Here is a 24,760-nt window from a genome sequence, read left to right as displayed (position 1 = left end):
GCATGATTTCGTTAAACACAGGGGGGAAACAAAGTGATATTTAATGCAATGACCTACAAGTCACAACTATTTCATTGACACAACGAAGAAAGACACACCTGTACTTTAATACATCATATAAATCACTTGCCATACATTAGATTTGTTATAGTGGAAGCCATTTCTTTTCAGTTTTGACTCAGTTAATTCATAGCTATTAGGTTGTTAAGTTTTTCAAAACTAACTTATGAAAACATAAAATTTAGAAAATACCTGGAAAAGAAAACTATAATACCAGATTATACCTGAGAAAGAAACAACTTAATTAAAATGTTATTTATTCATAAATTAGTTTCAACAGACTGAAGAACCTAACAGTTAAATAGATTAAATTTGAACACACTTATAATTTTTATCATCGTATTTCTAGTTTTTCATAGAGCTCATTTCATCTTAGCAATGCTTGTTTAGATGTGTCTCATATAAATATTCATTATGTTCAATACTTATTGACACTCTTATAACTTCTGCAAAGTAGCAGTTTGAAATGTGTGGCGATGACTGCATGAAGATTGACTATAGTACTGTCTACCGCCACCAGATGGTGTTGCTCCTTCCCATAGGTGGCGTATTGTCGCAGCACTTGTACCGGCTTGCAAGTACGTTGGTGGACAACATGGAAGCAGACAAGCATGGACAACGGTGGACAGTGTGATTGCTCTGGAGGAAAGGAGTGACTGCTTCAGACATCCACACAATGTTAGTAGCCGTATGTGGGAAAACAGCACCAAGCCGCAGATCCATGTTTTGTCAGAGATGGCAGCGATTCTGCTGAAAAATGCAAAAGCACTGGGTGACCAGCAACTGCACACAAACCAAACAATGCCCAGATTGTCAATGACTTGATAATGAGGCACAGGCGAATCACGTTTGATGAATTAGAGAAAGCAATAGGTCTACTATTAGAAACCCTCCACCCCATCATCCAAAAGGATTTGAAGATTAAGATGTGCACAATGGGCACCCCATTCCCTCACCGTTGCACAGAAACAGAAGCGTGTGGAGATATACCAACAGTTGGTGCAACAGTACAGTGCCGATGCAGCGGAGTTCTTTGAACGTCTGGTTACCGCCGACGAGTTGTAGTTCTTCCACGAGATTCCACATTCGCCGGATCTGGCTCCAAGTGACTGTGCCCTATTCAATGCAATGAAAGAGGTCATGTAGGGTAAGAAGTTCACCACCAATGAAGAACTTTGCAGCTGTCCAAAAGTGGCGCCGGTACTCCCCAAGAATAGTTTGCTACACAAATACGGAAGCTGCCAGACCTATGGTAAAAGTGCATAGACATTGGGGAATACCTGTAATATAATTTGTATTTGTTTGTTCAGTAAATGTTTCCTGTGAATACGAAAAAATTTTAGTGCTAACCATCCATTTCTGAACATCCCAAAGTATTATAGAGTGTTGCAAGAGAGAAGATTTGGCATTACTTGCAAAAAAAGAAAGGTGCCTGAAGGACTTGTAAAGTCCACATGCTGTACAAGGACTACTGTATATCAGCTGCATGCAAGTTGGAGAGATGCACTACTATCAATGATTTACAACCAAGAGCGGAGTTCACCTAGGCAGTGCACTGCCCCCATTGCTGTTTTAGCACAGTCATGGATGATATAATGAAGAGCATTAAGGAAACATTGGGTAACTCAACCAGTTCATTATTTCGGAAGAAATAGAACACGAGGTGCAGGCAAGACTCGACAAGTTGAAGGCCACGTTTCAGGAGTTCATCCTCAAGATCAGCGACATTAACAGTGGTGATGGTGGTGAAGAGAGAAGGCTGACTACAAGCATCAAACAAGCAAACGACCAGATGGAAAGTGTGGGCGGTTTAACCTATCTTAGGCATAGATATCAAGGATAATTAAATAAAAAACCACCTATTCAATACTTTCCACGTTTAATGTGGTTATTATCTACATGATTTTATGTAGACTCATTTGGTCAGGTACATGTTTCACCCATTATTTTGGGCATCTTCAGCCTGTAAACAACCTTTAGGTCAAGGTTTGGGACCTTTTTAACTAATATAAACATACTAGTATATACACTATATACAACATATACATTATATACAATATATACAAACATAAGTCAATACAGTAAAGTTTTTTGGTCCTAATCTATTTAATACCGGTATGGAAAATGTCCAAAACTAAAATGGATCTTCTTTTCGGTGAAGAGGATTGCAAATCGGGGTTTATGTGACCCCTATATCATATTAAGTACTTGACGTATCGTGTCTGGTGACAGGATGTGTCGTCAACAATAAGTGGAGATTTGAACTGATTGTAGGTTGGTCAAGATTGAAAATATACATTTAAATTGAATGTGTTTTAACTTGGCAGTTCTGGTTAACTTAAAATGTTCAAAACTAAAAATAAAATGAAACGGATCTTCTTTTTTCTTGAGAAGGGGTGATATTAAAACTGGAGCTTGTTTGACCCACAATCTTTTTGTTATTGAAAGTGAACATGACAATTTTCTTTTTTTTTTTCTTTGATTCTCTGACAAGTGTAGAAGTGGGTTTATTTTAGTTTTACTGATAATTTTGTAAACAAAATTCCTTTTAAATCTGTTCTTATCAGCTATTTTGTAGACTGTATTTCTTTTTTAAGGTTCTTGTCAGAAAAAAGGATATTAAAGGCTCAATAAATTAAACAGAAGAAGGTTGCTCTTTCATGGGCTCCAAGATAAAGGAGTATTGTTTTATGGTATTTATGGTTTGAGTTGGCTTTCTGAAGAAAGTTTATTGTTATTTTTAGTTATAGTTAAGTCTAAAAATGTAAAGAATTATTAACATTGATTCCATTGTGAATTTAATAAAGGGTTCTGTTTTTTCAACTGATTTAAAATTGAGTCCCTATATATAGTTTGCTGGTCAACAACTGCAAAAATATCGACCTGGCCAAAAAAAAAAAAAAAAAATAAATAAAAAAAAATTGTCCTTTAATATTAACTGTGAATTTTAGTTTTTTTCTAAGTTGTCAATAAATATTTCGGCTAGGATACCTGAAGCTGGAGCGTCTATAGCACCTTGTTTGTTGAAAAAGCTTCTATGAATCTAAAACTACAATCCCACCGTACCTTACACTCCTTTGATATTACTAATATGTACTCTAATATTCCTGTAATAGACACTGTTAATCTTGTCAAAAATAATCTTTACATAGTAATCTGAATTGACATGAAATAGATGAATTCATGGTCAATTTTTTTCCTTATCTACAGTAATAACTATTTTTATTTAATAACTCAGTATACCAACAAGAAGGCCTCCCTATGGGCGCTACAGCTTTGGGCCTCCTAGCCAAAATTTATAACAACAACTTAGAAAAAAAAAATCTCAGTAATGTGAGAGGATTTTTTTTCTTGGCCAGGTATGTCGATGATATTTTTGTAATAGCTGACCAGCAAACAACAAACAGTGACTCGACTGGACCATGATAAGCAATAGCGATCCAAGCTCCATAATACCAAAACAAGATATTGATCAATTTGTAAACCTTCTCATTATAAAATCTGTGTAACAGGTATCTTCTCCACAACTGAGGGAAAATTAAGTAATTATGAACATTTTAGTAAGATTATGTTACTTCCTAAAAATATTATAGCCTTATGTCGTGTTATGTTAAGAATGGCTCTTGGATCATTTATGTTTAACTAAAACAACCTAAGTATTATGGGTTTAGCAAAAATGTATCATACACTACATTTCAATACTGGTTACATAATGTAACAAATTTATCAGCAGTATTATTTTCACAATTACAGTATGGAGAATGGTAACATGAAATATTTATTCAGTACAGTGTCCTGTTTTGCACACTATTCAGCATATTTGCTGAATATTTTCATCTACTTCATAATCAACTACACCATTAAACCCTTCAATGTCATCAACGACTTAATCATCTGCAATAAGAGACTGATAAAAGGGCTTGGTATCACAGAGAATCAGATTTCAGATCTTGAAGTTTCGGTCCAGATATGGCTTTCCCTTGAGGCCACAGTAGTTCAAAGAGTATAAAAGTTGAGTCAGAAGGCCTTCCCCGCTGTTTCTTCTGAAGGTCCACAGTGACATACGCATCATCATTATGTTCTGTTTTTATGTACAGCTTAAACAGGTCTTCCTTTTTCAACATTATTTTGCAATTTGCATCGAGTTAATTTTGTTTCCTATGGTGTCAACCTTGCAGTTAACAATGCATTTCTCCAACTGCAAACATCCAGCAAAAATCACTGACCGGTCTTCACTACAGTTACAACAAGAGGATTTTTTTTTCCTACAGGCTCTCATAACATTCAGATAGTCATCTGGAAGGTACAAGTGCTGCTGAATTTTCAAAGCCTGTTCAACATCAATGAAATCAACATCATTTGCCAGAAATGTATGCACTGGAATCAGGAACCTTAAAGAAACTGAATTTTTTTGTTTTTGCTAGTTGTTTTACGTCGCACCAACACAGATAGGTCTTATGGCAACGATGGGACAGGAAAGGGCTAGGAGTGGGAAGGAAGCGGCCGTGGCCTTAATTAAGGTACAGCCCCAGCATTTGCCTGGTGTGAAAATGGGAAACCACGGAAAACCATTTTCAGGGCTGCCGACAGTGGGGTTCGAACCTACTATCTCCCGAATACTGGATACTGGCCGCACTTAAGCGACTGCAGCTATCGAGCTTGGTAGAAACCGAAATAGGACATGGACAATTTTCCGTAACAGCTTTCAGCATCGAGGTTAGTTTGATGTTTTGGTTTTGGCCACCGCACAAGTCTGCCCACAAAAACAGCTCAGTAACATTGTCTTTTACATTGTTCTCAATATATTTCTTGAGACACCAACCTACATCATGGGCACCTCAACCTGCAGTGCCTTTGACCCAAACAAAGCAAAACCCTTTTCCAGTCATGTCTGAGTGAATTCCACAAATATACACCCATAACTGCCTTTTATAAAATGCAATGTGGCTGGGATTCTCGGCAATGGCAGTGTGTTTTCAAGATCGAATATTATCGTTTCAAATCCTTCAATTTCTTTCGCCCGTTTCATATCTTGCTTCATCTTTGAGCATTACTTGCTACCTTTAAGTGATTTTGTGCTCTGAACGCAATGGTTCTTTGCAAGTTGGATCATTCTCTGATTGCATTTTTGGACATAGCGAAGTGCAACAAGTGCAAGTATCCTTTTTCAAGGCTTTCCTTTTGATGTTGAAGTACTTGTAGAATATGACTTTATACTTTGACATACTCACTGGATTGTTAACTTCAAACTTGTACTTCTCGTACATAACGTGTATTGTTATGAGTCTGTTAAAAAATTTCTTGTTAGTTACATTTCAACAGTAGTGGGATTTGTATCTTGGAATTTTTTTTACTTGATTTATGACTTCCTGAACTCTCTCATCATCAATAATATTATGACCACCTTTCCATCCTCGTTTGCCAACAATATTATCACAGGTGACTTTTTGTAGTGCTGTGTTTCCTTTTTGAGAAGAAATCCAAAATATTTGCACAAAAGTATCACGGCAAACCTCAACACCAGCAATTGTGTATATTCTCGAGAATTTCTTCCTTTCAGAAAAAACATTTCTTTTCCATTTCATCGAACCTGTTTCACCATAGAAGTAATAATGAAGACCTTAGCATCATGTTATAGTTCAATGTACTTTTTAAATTCTTTAAGTCTTGTTTATACATTTACAGCATCTGGCCATTTTTTTGCACATTCGCAGACAAAAAATCTAAATTCCTTTGAAAGCTTTAGAACACCACTAGCACTAAATTATCTTCGTTCCTGTTTCTTTTTAATTTCCTTACTTTACATTTTGCTCAGGATACTTCCTTTCACGACCCTTTCTTGGCCATTGCATTTCTGGAATAGGCAGGTCTTCAGCTGGTGCCTTATTGCCATTCCATAACAAATAATAAATATGTATAATATCATATCATCCTACCAATATCATACTAATGTAATATTTAGAAGTTTATACCAGTTTGAATACAGTTTAATATGTAGTGTTTGTACCTGAACTTCCTCTCAATCGTAACCTAAGGGGATAGTTCGGTAAAAAAGGAAACTTTTTCCATCATTTATCAATTGGTCTCAAATTTTAAACATATCAATTGTGAGTATTATTAAACATAGATACAAACTTACAACTCAATTGAATGAATGAAAACCATAATGGTATAAGTGAAAAAAAAAAAAAAAAAAAAGAGAGAGAGAGTTAAGTGCAGGATGTAACTCCGGGAGGATGTATCCTTTCACCAACAAAGAGATACAAGTGATAGAGGTAATATTCTGCGCTCTAGTGATAGGTGGTATAACTACAAATAGCATGCTTCCACATGAGTGTTAAGATGTTTAAATGCCTTTTCTCTGAATGATCAAAATGCTACTTATACCATTATGGTTTTCATCCGTTCAATTGATCCAACAGTTTTTAATTAAAAAAATGTTTTTGAAGGGTTTTCAAAAATCATCTTTTTTATAGTAATTTACTTTAATGTGTTTGAAAAATTGAAGACTGCATCTCATAATATAGTCAAACAGTTTTGCATAAGGTTTCTTTGGAATCTTTTGTGGTACCCTTTAAATTCATTTTCAAAATTTTGAATCTTCTTATGAAAATACTGTAATTACAACATTACAGTTACAATATTTAATTTCAAAATAGTTATTTTTTTAAAAAACGATTTGCAAAACTGTTAGCACTGTTAGTAGGAGTTATCTCTAAAAATTTCATCCAATTTGGAGAATATTTACTAAGAAAAATTTATATTTAAATATTCAATTTCACAAAGTAAAGATAAACGCAATCAAAGTTGCGCAACAAAATCATCCGCCGATCCTTGCTCTAAAATCCACTTGGGCTGTATATTGTTCCTTTTTTTCTCTTTCTAGCTTCTTCAGTGCGTATGGCCATCAATCTGGATGCATGTCTTCTTTTTTTTTTTAAATTCTAAGCACCATTTTGCCTTTTGCTTCTTTCATCACTCGTCTCTAACTTTGCTTATTCACTTCTTATTTGCTGACAGTAGAGTGGTCTCTGTTCTTGTTGATTCTTTCAGATAATACCTTTGATTGTACTGTGAAACAGCTTCTGTCACAGCTAGTTCAACTTTTTTTCTTGAATACAAATATCAATATCATACTTTGACTAGATTATACTGTGGAGACATTCATTTGCATTTTGAATCTTTCCAGCAGTGCGTCTGGAGAGAATTTTATTGGATGCAAGCCTCTGATGAACTGATATCATCCTAACAACAACAGATGGTCTCAGAGCAGTATGGTTAGCAGTTTTGTATGATTCTGGTTGCTCTCCTTTGTCAAGGGCACGGAACAGAAACACCAAGATTTCTCACCTTTTGAACACTTCATGTGTTGTGATTTCTCATCAGTGCTCATACAGTGGTACAGTGTTGCCTAGACTGCACTCTTCATTGCCATAATATCTGGAGCACTGTCAACAATGGCTCTTCTATAATAATGAGTCAGCTGTACAATTGTTTCTTCCCTCAAACTTCCATGTGCTTTCCCACCGAGAGTCACGTTTTGTGCCCCCTTTCCTTCACATTTCTTAATCTTGTCCCAAGTCAGTTTGCAATATGATTCACACACTCTTCCTTCACAATTTCTGTATTGCCATAAACATTTAATTTCTGCAGGTGAATGTGTGTGTTGCAGTCTCCATCAGACAACAGAGTAGTGTAGCGGAAACCTAGCTTTTCTGAGCACTTCCATAACCTCTCCGCAGCTTCCATTTCTATGCTTGGAGATGATCCACTGTAGTTTCAGTCGCAGTGTGCCTGGTGTCCCTAGTACCAAAATGAAAAATTTGGAGTTTCTTCACCCCAGTCCCTCTTCCCAGCAGTGCACAAGTGATAGTACTTGAATAAAACTTCTCAATCAACCACTAAACCAGTGAAAATGTCAATCATACATCCAACTCGGAAGTTACTCTCGCAGGCATATGTTCAGTCAGGTGCTGGAAGGTTGCTTGGGGAATGGCAGCCCATTCTTCACGGAGTGCTACACTGAGGAGAGGAAGCGATGTCACTCGGTGAGGTCTGGCACGAAGTCGGCGTTCCAAAACATCCCAAAGGTGTTTTATAGGATTCAGGTCGGGACTCTGTGCCCACTCCTCAGCTGCAGGCTCGTATTTAATTATATTTTTTTCTACATTTCTCTTTCAAATTTCACAAAATCCTTTTGTACTGTGAAAGCACATAGGCCTATAAAAATGAACATATTTAAGCAAAACAAAAAAAATCACAAAAATTCAATATTTTATTGGCAGACTATCCCCTTAACCTCACAAATTAACTTGGTCGGCCTACATGTACACTATGTGATCAAAAGTATCCGGACACCTGGCTGAACATGACGTACAAGTTCGTGGCGCCCTTCATCGGTAATGCTGGAATTCAATATGGTGTTGGCCCACCCTTAGCCTCGATGACAGCTTCCACTCTCGCAGGCATATGTTCAGTCAGGTGCTGGAAGGTTGCTTGGGGAATGGCAGCCCATTCTTCACGGAGTACTACACTGAGGAGAGGAAGCGATGTCACTCGGTGAGGTCTGGCACGAAGTCGGCGTTCCAAAACATCTCAAAGGTGTTTTATAGGATTCAGGTTGGGACTCTGTGCAGGCCAGTCCATGGCAGGGATGTTATTGTCGTGTAACCACACTGACACAGGCTGTGCATTATGAACAGGTGCTCGATCGTGTTGAAAGATGCAATCACCATCCCCGAAGTGCTCTTCAACAGTGAGAAGCAAGAAGGTATTTAATACATCAATGTAGGCCTGTGCTGCGATAGCGCCATGCAAATCAACAAGAGGTGCAAACCCCCTCCATGAAAAGCATGACCACACCACAACACCACCGCCTCCAAATTTTACTGTTGGCACTACACACGCTGGCAGATGACGTTCACCGGGCATTCGCCATACCCACACCCTGCCATCGGATTGCCACATTGTGTACTGTGATTTGTCACACACAACATTTTTGCACTGTTCAATCGTCCAATGTTTATGCTCCTTACACCAAGTGAGGCGTCATTTCGCATTGACCTGTGTGATGTGTGGCTTATGGGCAGCCGCTCGACCATGACATCCAAGTTTTCTCACCTCCCGCCGAACTGTCATAGTACTTGGAGTGGATCCTGATGCAGTTTGGAATTCCTGGGTGATGATCTGGATAGATGCCTGCCTATTACACTTTACGACTCTCTTCAACAGTCGGCGGTCTCTGTCAGTCAACAGACGAGGTCGGCCTGTACGCTTTCATGCTGTACGTTTCCCTTCACATTTCTACTTCACTATCACATCAGAAAAAGTGGACCTAGGGATGTTTAGGAGTGTGGAAATCTTGCGTACAGACTTCTGACACAAAGGACACCCAATCACCTGACCACCTTTGAAGTCCATGAGTTCCGCGGAGCGCCCCATTCTGCTCTTCCACAATGTCTAATGACTACTGAGGTCGCTGCTATGGAGTGCCTGGCAGTAGGTGGCAGCACAATGCACCTAAGATGAAAAACGTATGTTTTTGGGAGTGTCCGGATACTTTTGACCACATAGTGTATGTCTTGCACAGAAAAAAAATGTCAGAACAGTTTATATTCTTTACTAACCTCGTCAGGAAATTCTGGTTCATTTCTTCAAAAGCATGTCTTGTCAGGTCCATGAGGAATAGTGTTCGAAATTAGTACAAAGTTTACATAGAGACAACAAAACAGATTAAAGTCAGTTGTGTAATATGGTTCACTATTGCAAAACAGATGGCGTTTGGATCACATTTGCTGAAGTGGAAAAATGAAATGTGTTGGAGTTCGGTTTAAATGCCGTTAGATGGAAGGACCTTGCAGCTGCCGCTTGGATTATTTTAGCTAAACAGTAGATGTCTCTGGAAGCGCTGAAGTAGTAATCTCAACATTTCTATTTCGCTGCATGGATCACTATTGCTTATCCCTTACAGACCTAGTACTCACTTTTGTGAGTGTCGTTTCTGCATTGTATTAACACTAGAGCTTGGTTGTGGTGCAGTTGAGTTAGCAATCCTGAAAAGGTCGAGTGTTGTACGTGATAAATGGCAGCATGACTACACCTCATCACTTTTTATTTCTTAACTGAGTAACATAATATATAGTGATATTTGCTGGTAAGTTCTTGAAATACATTTTTAAATGTTTTGGTTTGAAATCTACATCAATTTCACTAAGATATATATTTGAGATTGTTATTCATATGAGAACATATACCCTCATGAATGTGTTGGGTCATATTTGAGGCTATTTAATTTTAGGTTAAAGCTGACAAATCAACCTTTCTGAGATGGACAAGTCAGATTTATCAAATGAACCAGACCGCATATTGCAGATAACTGAAGGGGACACTTCAGACCTTGATTTAAATGACACTGATGGTGATGACTGGGCTGAAACCAGAGAAATCAATGTTGATGTTGATCATGAAAGCAGGGAATCAGATGTAAATCTACAAAAGTGACGAGGACAGTGGGCCAGCATGGACTAATACACCATTCCATTCGAAAAATCACCCCAGATTTCTCAACACTGGTATTCAGTTGCTGGAAACTCGAACTCCAGCAATGTACTTCTAGAAGTACTTCCCAGAAGACTACTATGAGAAAGCAGCACTGTGTACTACCCAGTACTACTTACAAAATAAAAACGAACAACTACGACTGCCGCCTATGCCAGTGGAAATGAAGGTATATTTTGGCATCCACTATTTACTTGGTTGCATAAAATTTCTGCATCTGAGGCTGGTATGGATTTTGAGGTTTAGGAACGATCCCATAGCCAGCGCAATGGCAAGGAATAGGGCTTTTCTACTGCATGTTAATTTACACACAGTGGATAGGTATCGATTTCCGATGAAATCAAGAAAGGCAACAAACTTTGGAAAGTTCAGCCGATAATTGATAATGTTAGGAACAGATGCTTGAAAATTGAAAGGGAAGATGGATCTTACAGTAGTGAGGAACAGATGATATCCTTCACAGAAAAAAATAGAATGAAGCAGTATGTCCAGGGAAAACCCAGACCAGTAGGTCAGAAGACTTCAAGACCATGAAAAGTGAAAGGAGAGATGTCATTTTAACCATATAAATTTCAACATAAAAAAATGTGCATACTTGTTACCATGTCTTGAAATAAATTGTGTACCCTCATGAAAGTGAGTACAGTTTTTTTTTTTAGCTGAGACCTACCTCACAACTGTGAGGGGTCAATTTCCCAGAAAGTCTACATTTTGATTTTCAGAAATACTTGAGATATGCTCTGCTCAGATTAAGGGAACACACAGACTTTAAAAATGACATTAAATCAATCAAACAAAATAGACCCCTTTATTAAATTCACATTGGAATCAGAAGGTAATCATTCTTTAATTTTTTTATCTTAACTATAACTAGAAATAACAATAAACTTTCTTATACAATTTTCAGAAAGCTAACACAAACCATCAATACCATAAAATACGACTCTTCATCTTGGAGTCCATATAAGAGCAACCTTAAAAATGATATTAACCCTCTGTCGGTCGCGCCGTATCCAGAAGGCGCCAGCGCTAGTTTTTCATGCCCTACTTCACAGTGCATGCATCTGGTGAACCTGCACTCACAGTATCTTCACAGCTCCCAGTGTCTTACAATACAGTTGAGAAGTTTGTCATTGTTGATAACATTAGTGTTGGGATACTGATCGTTGGGGCCTACCGGATGCCACACGACCTAAACCTTCCGTGTTTTTAGTATGGCCGGTAACCGTCAGTTTGTAAACTCTTTCAAGATTAAAATTATTGTGTCCACCTTTTCAATACAAATATATATTTTTAGTGGTTAAATTCTACATGAATTAAACACATTCAATTCTACATGAATTAAACACATGTAGAATTTAACCACTAAAAATATATATTTGTATTGAAAAGGTGGACACAATAATTTTAATCTTGAAAGAGTTTACTTATTGTATCTTCAATATGGAACAAAATGAGATTAGTTACTTGTAACCGTCAGTTTTTCGATTTAAACAATCCTAGTGACTTGAAATTAATGCAGAGTTTACTTACTGATGATAATTTTGACGAAGAGCAACAGAATGAAGAGGACAGTGATACTGACGCTGAAGATCTTCCGGCTGAGAGCACAGAAGACAACTATGATACAGAGGAAAGTGGTGCGGAAGATGAACCTCTTCTCAGGGACATCCTGTTTTATGCAGGGAAGGATGGAAACACAAAATGGGGTAAGCACCCTGAATCTAATCGTAGGAAGAAAACACCCCCACATAATTTGCTCACCAAACTGCCAGGAGTTATTGGTGATGCAAGTCACATAAAAGATGAAGGTGATTGTTGAAAATTGTTTATAACTGACGAAATGTTACATAATGTCGTTCAGTACACAAAAGATAGACAACCTGGCGGCTATCCGGGAAGTATTTCAATTATTTGTTGACAACTGTAGGAAGAACTATTCCCTTGGGGCATTCGTAACAATAGATGAAAAGCTTGAAGCCTTTCGTGGAAGATGCCGTTTTAAGCAGTATATCGCATCAAAACCAGCCAAATACAGGATAAAAATATACGCCCTAGTGGATGCAAAAACTTTCTATTGTCATAATTTGGAAATTTACCCAGCGAAACAGCCAGAGGGGCCGTTTCATATTAGTAATAAACCATCAGACGTTAAGCGGATGGCACAGCCTATCTATAACACAGGTCGTAATATTATGGCGGATAATTGGTTCACAGACTTTGACTTGATCGTCGACTTGAAGAAGACGAGATTATCTTATGTCGGCACAATTAGAAAGAATGAAAGATGTCTACCAGCTGAGCTTACGAATGTGAAACAAAGGGCATTAAAGTCATCAATGTTTGGTTTCAATGAACATGCCACTTTAGTCTCCTATGTTCCTAAGAAAAACAGAATTGTCCTGCTCGTTTCCAGTCATGATTTAGATGACTCAATTGATGATGAAAATGGAGAAATTCGTCGCCATAAGACCTACCTGTGTCGGTGTGACATAAAGCCACTAGCAAAAAAAAAAAAAGAAACTGGAGAAAATGCCAAACCTATAATTATGACATGCTACAATGGGACAAAGGGTGGAGTAGATGTTGTGGATAAAATGTGTGGGAGTTACAACGTAGCCCGAAATACCACACGTTGGCCACTGGTTATTTTCTTTGCTATGTTGAATGTCGCTGGCATAAATGCTCAAGTAGTGGCTATTGGGAACGGAGTGAATGTCGGTAGGAGGAGACTGTTTCTAAGAACACTGATGATGATTGATTGATGTTTGTTTTTTAAAGGGGCCTAACATCGAGGTCATCGGAAACTAATGGTACGAAATGAGATGACAAATTAAAAGTTCAAAATCCTCCACTGACCAGAATTCAAAGCGTGAGAACGAAGAATGAATGGATGGATTGATATGAAGTTAAAACGATCAGTGGATCCGACCCACAGCGCCTCACATGCACAGAAGCTGGCACAAAACAATAGTAGTACGAAACAAAGGACTGCTTCTATAGCACGATGCTGAATCGATTAGAATATGCTCGTTGTCGAAACGGGTCCAAAATCCAGGTCATCGGCCCTCATAATGGTATTTATCGCTAGAAAAGTAGAACCATAGCATTAGCCAGGTTGCGGTACTAATCAAGAGTAGCGTAGACTCGCGGTATTCCATACCTTATAGTACGACTCACAGGTAATGAAATTTGCACATGTATTACAGACCTAATGTGTTTCGCCATTCCGGCGCCCTTGACAGGCAACGCAAACCTATGGTGTTCATCACCTAAGTGTACTAACTACAGGGACTCATACTATCCCGTGGTGTTCCTCATATAGTGGGTACTAATCATAGGCAAGCCAGAACCATGGGTTCCTTCATCCCATGGCGTCGCTCATATAGTGCTACTAATCACAGATACTGTAAAAGCTGTCGTGCCCTCGTTTGCTACTAATCACAAATCTATTTGGTACCCAACATAGTGGTACTACGCGCAAGTGAAGGCGTGGTGTTCCCCGTGTGGTGGTACTAATCACAAGTAGTTTCATGGTTCTAATTTGATCATCCCTTGGTCGCCCCTTTTAGTTGCCTCTTACGACAGGCAGATGATGCCATGGGTGTATTCTTCGTCTGTGTCCCCCACCCACAGGAGGTTCTGAGAACACTATCTGAGCAGTTGGTGTCAGAGGAGACTAGACGAAGCACCATGAATCCAACAGTGTCTCCATTCTACACTGTGTTTCCAACTTGAAAAGTACCGACCTGCAGAGCAAGACAAAGAAGCAATAGCCACTGGAACTACCCTTCCTCTACTTGCTGAAAAGAAACGATGTGACACTTGCAAGCTCGCTAAACAGAAGAGGATCACTAGAATGACAAGGCACAGCTGCAGGAAGTGCAAGAAACATTTCTGTCTGGAACATGTAAGAATGATTTGTCATGAATGCTTCAAAAATCTGGACTTGAAAAAATAAAAGGAGAGATGAACAGTTCATTCTGTATTTTTTCTTTAGTTCTGTACTACATTGCATACTTTTCTGTTTTTACATTATTATTACCTACTTCAAATTCTGTGAACAAGGTTACGGTATACCATGCTATAGTTTTTATTGTTGAGTATATTATTGTGTGTGAAATAAATACTAAATAAGAGATATGACATTGAGCATTCTTGTAATATTTGAAACGAGATAAAACAACCTGCAGGACTTTATTGTTACTGTTAACAATGGAAATAAGAGTAAAATGAATGTCAACATTATTTAACTCAATTATATCCAAACATATCTACAGGAAATGTATGTTCAAAACTAATAACACAATGGCACCTCCTAGATGCCGCGCGATTTATTGTGTCAAAATTAGAGCACGACCGACAGAGGGTCTTGAATATCTTTGTAATTGAAATAGATCGTTTTTTGTTGAAAGTGAACATGACATATTTTCTGTGATTCTCTGACAAGTGTAGAAGATGGTTTATTTTTAATTTTACTGATAATTTTCTCAACAAAATTTGTTTTAAATCCATTATTATTGGCTATTGTATAGATCACATTCAAGAAACACAACTTCAATGTAGCATTTAGAACAGTTAATTCGACCTTATTTTACAACCCACATAATATTAATAACAATAGCACAAACTTTATGAATTCTGGAGTTTATAAGTTGAGATCCATACAATGTCAAGCTAGTTATATAGGTCAGACTGGATGCAATTTTCTCACATGATATCATGAACAAACCAATGCTAAAAAACACTACAGATGATTAGCCAATGAGCACCCATATGTTCGATTTCAACCAATCATTCTCAAGAACAGAATGGGATTTATCCATTGTTCACACAGTTAGTAAAGGTATTCTGTTGAACATTTGAGAATATTCTTATATGCATCGATCAAAGAAAGAATCCAAACGGCAATCTGAACGAAACGACAGAAAATCTTAATATTCTTTTTGAGGAAATTATCAAAGCATTTTTCGTAATGAGCAAAAAGTCTACCATAGCAGATACACACAGTTCTATTTCCTCCCCTCAACCCCCTCCTATCTCCAGCCAAACACTTGCCACTCGTTGCAGCCAGTCAGCTGTTCTCAGTCTAACACAAGGTTGTCCTTAAGCTGACCACCCAAAAGACTGCAGAGGTAGCAAGTACTCTGAAACACGCGTCATTTCCAATCGCACAAACTATTTAAATTCTATTTTGACACATTTTTTAGAATTCCTTTCATAAACTTTTTTTTTTTGCTGTTCGCTTTATGTAGCATCGACACAGATAGGTCTTATGGCGACTCATAAACTTCAGTGAAAATTCCTAACACCTTCATTTTTCAACATATGAAGTCACGAATTCAACTCCAAAGCCCAAGATTTCAAATAACAAAAACCTTAGAGAGGAGTGCCCCTCTCGAATCTTAGCCCAATTAAATTTCTCCCGAGAAACCAAATAATTTTATAACAAACATGTCAAGTTATAGCCTGTTTACCTATGTGTTGAGACTGCTATTTTAATGTACTTCAACTCAGCAACTATAAAAGCATTTTTTGATGATTTATCCTCAAGATTTAATCTATCAATCAAAGGACTTAAAAATGAAATAATGTTTTATACTTAAGATACACTTGTGAAAAAAAAACATTCTAATGTTACAAATCGATTTTAATCTTAAATGGGGCTGATGACCTTCGAAGTTAGGCCCATTTAAACAACAAGCATCATCATCATCATCATCTAATCTTAAATGCATGTTTACCTTAGATCAGGGATTCTCAAACTTTTTAAAACTTGTACCCCCACTATATTTTTTTCAAAATTAAGGTTGAAAGTTAATGACATGACAACAAATAAAAGTAATATTGCAAATGTGACAAATTACCATGTTTATATTTAAATAATTCAAATATTATAGTTTAACAATGTGTTTTAGTATTGTTAAGATCAGTTTAAGTGGTGCCTGAGGATTCACTTCTTGCTGGTAGAAGTGTACTTATAAAACACAGGAAAAGCTGTTTATTCCTACCAAGTCCGATACAAGCAAGTCCACGCTGTGGCCCCTGGGCATCAGGTACACTGCGTGTATACAGCTGAGTCATGTAAGGGTGAAAAAGAGAGTTCCCAACGCTTCAAAATGGAGATCTACCAGCTAAGGGAGACAACCCCGAAAGAAAACATCAGCCCTCCAGGATTGCTAGGGGGTTGGCGTTGGGCTGACAACCCAATCTGTAAAAAACTCTTGTTACAAAAATCTGAAGAAGAAATAGCCAGCCTGACCTCTTTACGAAGAACTCACAAATGTTTAAAAGACTTGAGAATTGGTTTGTGGAATGTTTTAACTCTTTACCAAACTGAAACCTAAGAAAGTTGCTTGATCAGCTCGATGAGTATCGATTAGATATTACTGCTATTCAAGAAATGAGATGGATTGGTGAAGGATTGATACAGAGAAAGAATCACATGATATTCTATAGTTGCCACACGAAGGATCATATGTTTGGTACTGGTTTTATTGTCAATAAGCAGATAAAATATCTCATCATCATGGATTTTCGGGCAAAATCGCATAGATTGTACAGACTTAAAATTAGAGGAAAGTTCTTCAATGTGTTCATACTCCAACTGAAGAGAAGAGCGACTAAGATATTCATTTTCCAATGAATTAGATGAAATTTATAATGAGTGCCCAAGAGCAGACTGTAAAATAATCTCAGGGGATATGAATGCAGAAAGGAAAGGAAGATGAATACAGACCTTGTATTGGAGAATACAGCTTGCATGATATTTCTAAAGATAACTGAATCAGACTTGTACATTTTGCATCCTCGAGAAATATGGCAGTGGGATGTACAACTTTTAATCACAAGGACATACATAAAATGATATGGAAATCTCAAGACGGAAGTACTTTTTATCACATTCACCACCTCCTAATAGATGCAAGGCATTTCTCTAACTTGATGAATGTTAAAAGTTATACTGGGGGCCAATATTGACTCTGACCACTACCTTGTGGAAGCAACCATTAGAAACCGAATATCTAATATAAGAAGGGTACATGGATATAATGCAAGAAAGGTCAACAGTGATTGGCTGTAGGAGCCTGAAACTGCTTTGAGATATGCTAACTTGCTTAATGAGGCCCTGACCGATTTGCCTAATAGTGAGCTTATTGATGAAATCTGGAAGAATCTGAAAGACACACAATTAAAAACTGCAAATGAAGTTTTAGGAAGGGAAGAGAACGTTAGGTACAACAATTGGTTTGATGAAGTGTGTGAACGAGCAACAACCTTAAAAAATGAAGCATACAAGAGAATGCAACAGAGGAACGACACTCGAAAAGCAGTAGGAGAGTACGGAACTTCCAGAAGAGAACAAAAGAGATTGCACAAGAAAAAGAGACTGTATGAGAGGAGAGAATTGGAAGAAATGGAACGGTTGAAAGGGATGGATGATGTGAGAGCTTTCTATCAAAGGTTAAATAAAAGTCATAAGGATTTCCAGCCTAGAACAAATTTGTGTAGCGATAAAGATGGCATAATATTGGGCAGTGAGGAAGCAATACTAGAAAGATGGGCCCAATATTTTGATGAACTGTTGAGTGAAAGTCGAGTTTATGACCAGGAAATCTTACCGCCTATAAATACAAGAAAATCAGAAATAGAAGTAACGGTACCTACTACTGAAGAAGTTGAGCTTGCCATTAAGAAGTTGAAAAATAACAAAGCCTCGGGAATGGATCTAATACAATCAGAGCTTGTAAAAAATGTTGGAAAAAGTTTGCTAAACACTTTCACAAACTAGTAACGAAGATATGGGTAGCTGAAACAATCCCTGATGAATGGAATGTAGGTAACATCTGCCCGATACATTAAAACGGTGATATCAAATAATAATGTTATTTGCTTTACGTCCCACTAACTACTTTTACAGTTTTCGGAGATGCTGAGGTGCAGCAATTTAGTCCCGCAGGAATTCTTTTACGTGCCACTAAATGTACGAACATGAGCCTAATGTACTTGAGCACCTTCAAATACCACCGGACTGAGACAGGATCGAACCTGCCAAGTTGGGGTCAGAAGGCCAGCCAATCAGCCTGGCAAAAAATTTGATATGAAGTGTACTAACTATAGAGGTATCTGCCTATTATCCATTGCTTATAAAATATTTTCCAATATTCTCTTTAGCAGATTGGTGCCTTATGTAGAAAATGCAGTTGGTGACTATCAATGTAGATTTCACCAAGGAAGATCTACTATTGATGAGGTCTTCACAATCTGCCAGATACTTGAAAAAGTAAAGAATTTGGAATTGATACACCACACCATCTCTTCATTGACTTCAGATCAGCTTATGACAGTATTGATAAAAGTAATCTCTATGTAGCAATGAAAGAGTTAAAAAAAAAAGAGAAAGATATTACTTTTTGTTCATGTCTGGCAATCTGAAGCAATCAAAATTTTGTTTCACATGTAGAATGCATTGCATGATGTATATGCTTGGCACTAGGAGTATCCTTAGTCTCTTAAATAATGGTCTGCAATGGTCTAAACTGTTACATCTTGATATCATTCTGATGGCTCATTTCTGTATGTGAAAAATAACATCAAGATCTGATTTGCAGCAACCCCAGAGACCTATAACATAAGAGATGAGTGAATGGAAATATCCAAAATATGCTACTCTAACATATTCTTCACTGCAATTATTAGACAAAATCCTTAAGGCAATGTAAACAAAACTCAAAGATTTCCCCACTTCTTTTTTAATGTGACAATCCTGTCTTAATTTTTCAACTAGCCTACATGGACACCTAAAAAATGTTGTGGTCAGCATCTCTTCAACTGCATTTGCATTTAATGTAAGGTTGTAATTTTTAGCAGTTTTGTCATGGTAGTTTGAAGCCTTTCGTACCATGTATTGGGTCTTTCTTGAATTCAATGTTATCTATTTTTACTGAACCATGAATGTAATCTAAACAAGACTGTGTTTGCTGTAATTTCTGTAGACGTAGGATCAGGATTATAAACAATTATGTTTGTGTGTCAGCATATGGAACGTCAGTTTCTACTTGGGTAATGTAAATAAGATCATTCATATAGATTGAGAAGTCCACATTTTTCATCTAAGAGTGATAAATCTCATTATGTACTTTATTGTTACAGTGCGAAATTTCAACAAACTGGGATCGTTTATCCATGTATGATCTAAACTAGTCGTCAACAATTCCTCTAACCCCAATACGATATAATTTATGCAATAATATTTCATAATGAACAGTATCAAATGCCTTTGAAATGTCTAGAAACAGAACTACCACTGTTTCATCATTATCAAGAGCATTTAAGACTGAGTAAAATGTGATAAAGCAGACAAAGTACTTCTACTAGATCTGAACCCATGCTGTGCATTATTCAGCAAATTATATTTGATTAAAAATTTAGTAAGCCTAGGGTTGCCGTAAGGTTCAGGATGAAATTCAGGACGCCAACAACAGTAAGTTCCAAACATGGGCGCCAACTCCATGGGACAATCTTGCCCCCACGCATATAGTGGTACGGGGATGCAATTATGTTTTATGCTCCCGTACAAATATTTGATATATTCATCCTTGCCCCCGTGCTCAAGACCAAAAGTTGGCGCCTATGTTTCCAACAAGTATATTTGAGTAATTCCATGTGAACTGTCCCATCCATTACCAAAAGACACACTTGTTATATGATGTTAATGTTAAAAATCAAATAGAGAAATAATAAAGAGATCATACTTTATGTAAAATACCTACTTTACAGATCGCTCCAAAATTACACAATATTCAATATTATTTGCGCAGATTTTTAAGTAACAGATGGGACATTCCCTTTCAAAACCATTTGAGAAAATTTTAAAATAATTTGCTCGGATTTTTAAAATTTAGGACATTTAGCGATTTTTAAAAATTCAGTCAGGACGTCAGGACAAATGCTCAAATTCAGGACAATCCCGCTTTTACGGACATATGGCAACCCTAAGTAAGTCAATCTTTCAAGACACATTCAAATATTTTTGAAATGACAGTAAGTATTGATATAGGTCTGCGATTATGTAAATCATATAAGTTTCCACTTTTAAAGACTAGGATAACTTAAGCTATTTCTAACAGAATAGGGAACTAACCATTAGAAAATAATTAATTGATGTGTTAATGGCCGAATCAGATAAGCAGCACATTTTTAATGAGTTTTGTGGAAATTTCATCTGCACCCATGGAAGTTTTATTTTTCAAGGACCATATGATTTTAAGAACTTCTAATTCTGTTACTGGAGTTAATTGCACAGAATTTTGCACAAGATTTGTAGTTCTGGTAATATATCTGATCTATTTGAATTTGGAAGTTTGTATTGTACAGATATAAAGAAATCATTTATATAATTGGTCAGACGATTAGCGTCATTGACTTGCAGTCCCTGATCATTTTGTATTCTATCAACTTTATTTCTAACTGCATATCTGTTGGTTTCTCCCTTGATTACATTCCAAATGGTTTGTGATTTATTGCACAATTTTTAAAATTTATTATTATTTTTATATATATAAATATTGTAAAGAAAATGTAACTAAGAAAGAATGGGAAAGAATTGGTATAGTCTGTAAAGAATATAAAAGGAGTGAACAAGTAAGCATAAGCTATGAGGAGTGGCTAAATGTATTTCAAGGGGTGCTACATGGGAAAGGAATAAAACTGAGATTAGCACATTGAGACATATCGGGTTCACTCTGCCTGTACTAGATGATATAACCACAGATGAGGTATTAGACACACTGAAAAAAGGGAAGGGAGGAAAATCAGGTGCTGTCAGTGGAATTATGTATGAATTCTGGAAAGAGCTAGGGAATAACAGCCAGATGCTAGAAATAACAACTAAAATATTTAACAAAATCTTTTAAGGCAGAAAAATTCCAAGTTTTTGGTAAGAAAGAATAATATGTCCGATATACGAAAGAAAGGGAGAAAGATCAAACAGAAATACTGTAACTACAGGGGTATTACCTTGTTGGATACACTCAGCAAAATCTACACCGGGATTTTGGCAAAAAAATAATTATGAAATGGGCAGAAGATTAATCTACACTCTCAGTGTACCAATAAGGATTTAGGAAAGGAATGAGAACCACAGTTATAATTAAAACAATAATAGATAAATATTTAAAGAGGAAAGGAGGTAGATTGCAGCAACAGACCTTCAAAAAGCTTTTGATTCGGTAAGCAGGCAGGCTGTCGTTGCGAAGCTGGCTAGGATAGGGATGGGGATGTCAAAATTATTAAAGCCACAGAAGAACCACATCCAGAAGTGATATGCTTGATTAAAGTAAAGGAAAAGTTAATGGTAGGAAGGATACATTTGAATATTGGACTTAAGCAGGGATGTAAATTATCACCAATATTGTTTATACTTTTTATTAATGATATAATGGACTGCCAACTGAAGGAGGATAGGACAAGCCTCTGCTTAAACAACAAAGAAATTCCTGGCCTAGTTTTTTCAGATTACATCCTTCTGCTCTCACTAACAACAGTTGGTATGCAAAACAGTCTTAAAAAAACTGCTGAATATTGCAGAACATGGAATTTGAAAATAAATAACAAGAAAACAAAAGTAATGGTTTGTAAAAGAGGGAATAAATTAAAGAAAAACTAAAGGCGCTGGTGGTTAGAAGGTGTAGAATTAGGAGTTGTCAATAAATTAGAATATCTGATTATAACAACATTGAATGGGATGTGGAAGGAACAAATAAGATGGGCTAAAATGAAAGGTACCGAGCTCGATAGCTGCAGCCGCTTAAGTGCGGCCAGTATCCAGTAATCGGGAGATAGTGGGTTCGAGCCCCACTGTCGGCAGCCCTGAAGAGGGTTTTCCGTGGTTTCCCATTTTCACACCAGGCAAATGCCGGGGCTGTACCTTAATTAAGGCCACGGCAGTTTCCTTCCACTTCCTAGGCCTTTCCTATCCCACTGTCACCAAAGACCTATCTGTGTCGGTGCGACATAAAACAAATAGAAAAAAAATGAAAGGATTGGCCACTTTATCAAGCACAAGGTCTTTAGAGAGGAAGATGCCAAATACTTAATACAAGCTACACAAAAATATTTTAAATGCACTTGTGATATCAAGACCACTGTATGGAGCAGAAATATGGGGTATCGAAGTAGGCCTAATAAGTAATAAATTCTATAAAATAATAATGGGTCTACCAGAATGTACAGCAAATTGTGGAGATAGAAGGCTATGCAAAGATATCAGCATCCAAGCAGATATAACTAGGAAAGTAGTAAAATATTGGTTAAGATTGAGACGGGGAGATGGTAGGGAAATATTGAACCTGGCATACCAACAATCTAGATGATTGTTGGCTGACGAAAGTGAAAACCATGACAGACATATCAGGAATAGGACAGTACTGGGATAAAGAGATGCACAGTAAAGAGAAGAGCTTCATCAAGAAAGTAACGATCAGAGTTAAGGAAACTGAGAAGCAGATGATTATGACAGAATGTGAGACTAAAAGAACATTATCAGAATTTTGTGAAATTATCCAAGATATGTCAAAAAGGAAAGAAAGGCTCCCAAATAGAGAACTAAGAGGTGTGGTGTGGTGGCTTATGGAAATATATAAAAATAAGGGGCTGAGAGAGAAAAATACGGAAAATCATCGTTTATTCTGTGAAGAAATAATGGAAGAGGCTCATCTATTGAAAGTAGGAAGGGGAACTGATGCACTTACAATGAAATATTTGGATGGTGAATATAAATCAAAAATAGAAAGAGAAAGAATTCTATACAATTGCTAAATTGTTAAACAAAGAATGGATCACATCAGGACGAATAGCAAAGTTTTTGGTATTTCAAGAAGTATGTGGCAAAAAGAAATGAAAAAGAATAGAACTAACTAAAAGTATGAAAAGAAACCAAGAACAAAGTCAACGTATATTATCATGGTTGTATTGTTGTTGTCACTGTTAATTGTTAAATGCATGTGAATTTGCTTAGCTTGCGGTAGATGAAATGTTTCTTCCTCAGCGGCTGGAATTTCGTAGCTGCAGGTCGAGAATTCACAATGACTATTGTAATAATAATAATAATAATAATAATAATAATAATAATAATAATAATAATAATAATAATAATAATAACGTTATTTGCATTACGTCCCACTAACTACTTTTACGGTTTTCAGAGACGCCGAGGTGCCGGAATTTAGTCTCGCAGGAGTTCTTTTACGTGCCAGTAAATCTACCGACACGAGGCTGGCATATTTGAGCACCTTCAAATACCACCGGACTGAGCCAAGTTGGGGTCAGAAGGCCAGCGCCTCAACCGTCTGAGCCACTCAGCCCGGCAATGACTATTGTAAACTAAGGAGACATCTGTTCGGACTCATAACAAAATCAAATGCTCGTGCCAATTAATAATAACAGCAGGTACATGGTGTCCTAGACAATAAAACACTGTTAATGTCTAGGAGAATTTTTTTAAAAACTACAATTTGGAGATTAGGTGGAAATAGAATTAGGTGTAAGTGTAATTTTTAAAGGTGGTAGTAAGTTAGTAGATAAATTTAAATGTAATAAGAAAAGCATTCAGTATCAGAATATCAGTTCCAGGCGATCCAGAACTAGGGAACGGGAGTATTCTATTCTAGTTAGTGGGACGTAAAATCAATAACATTATTATTAAAAAACATTATTTTAAGCTTAAAGAAATGCAGAATCCCCTAATGCAGCAAGGCTGATGGTAAACCCATAGTAGTGTAGTAAAAATACATCAGATATTAATATGCTCCTCAGATAATCAAATAAGAAATTTCATATTGTATATCTCGAAAACTGATCACAACATTTGGTTCTTTTGTCATTTTGTCTAATTCTCAATAAGAATTGTTGCTGCACCACCCGGAAAACGTGCGCAGGGTATGCGTTCGACAGTTTGAGAATCGCTGCCTTAGATTTAATAGTGCTACATATTGGCACATTTGACTTTTTGCCCTTATGACTAATCTATTACCAAATACTTAAGCGAGAATCGTGTACATATAGAGAAAAGTTTACAGGGAAAGAACACATTAACATTGTTTTTGTACCTAATTTTAAAACGTATGTTCATCTTCGTTCTTTG

At 36.9% G+C, this 24,760-nt stretch overlaps 1 protein-coding gene across 2 annotated transcripts in view; it reads right to left on the bottom strand.

Annotated features, from left to right (window-relative positions):
* anchor (integral membrane protein GPR155 homolog anchor) overlaps window positions 1-24,760 on the bottom strand; it is a 267,223-nt gene that overhangs the window by 226,864 nt on the left and 15,599 nt on the right. The gene's annotated exons all lie outside the window — the stretch shown is intronic.

This window comes from Anabrus simplex, chromosome 2, assembly GCF_040414725.1.
Source record: "Anabrus simplex isolate iqAnaSimp1 chromosome 2, ASM4041472v1, whole genome shotgun sequence".
Lineage (NCBI taxonomy): Eukaryota > Metazoa > Arthropoda > Insecta > Orthoptera > Tettigoniidae > Anabrus > Anabrus simplex.
This window is presented reverse-complemented; position numbering and strand designations above follow the sequence as displayed.